A 663-nucleotide genomic window follows, 5' to 3' on the forward strand; every position below is an offset into this window, starting at 1 on the left:
CATTGATCAGGAATTAGTAAACTAATTTGCATAATCAATATAATCAGAAAACATTTGTAATACAGAATCATTGGTGTTATATTTATACTTGAAAAGATATACGCTTATAAAAACTAACTTTAAAAGATTTAAATACAAAAATTGTATTATTTATTATAATAAGAGCTCAAGTCCCCTCTGTCGGACAACTTAGCCACCCCGCCCCCAGAAAATATATCCTAGAGCCGCCACTGGTGGGGACGCCATGGTGACGTATACTTACCTGGCACAGGAGTGACTTTGATCAAGAAGGAATGTCCTCCCAAGGTGAGGCCTCGGCATTGCACTTGGCTGAGGTTGACCCTTGCGATTCCCCCAAATGTGGGGAACTCGGGTGTATAATTTATGGTAGCTGGGGACTGCGTTCGCGCTAACCCCTAACACGAATTAAAAGATAGAACTGATATGTAAACACTTTACAAATAGTATTTCTGTTTGCTTGAATGAGGTTATGCGGGTACAGAAAAACTTACACCGTTATGTCATTTCAAGTATAAATATTTGATTTGTATATTTCGCTATTAATGAGAATTGGCCTATATTTTATATCGAATGTTGTTTTTTTTTTTTTTTTCGTATTTGTATAAAATATATTCTATAATCAACTTATAACCGTTAAAAAAG

At 35.3% G+C, this 663-nt stretch overlaps 1 non-coding gene across 1 annotated transcript; it reads left to right on the forward strand.

Annotated features, from left to right (window-relative positions):
* Window positions 1-254: 254 nt before the first annotated feature.
* On the forward strand, window positions 255-419 carry LOC117106214. Its single transcript, XR_004445016.1, has one exon. It is a non-coding gene; the product is annotated as a U1 spliceosomal RNA (small nuclear RNA).
* The last annotated feature ends 244 nt before the right edge of the window (window positions 420-663 follow it).

This window comes from Anneissia japonica, unplaced genomic scaffold (assembly GCF_011630105.1).
Source record: "Anneissia japonica isolate Jap-2015-1 unplaced genomic scaffold, ASM1163010v1 scaffold48619_len850_cov144, whole genome shotgun sequence".
Lineage (NCBI taxonomy): Eukaryota > Metazoa > Echinodermata > Crinoidea > Comatulida > Comatulidae > Anneissia > Anneissia japonica.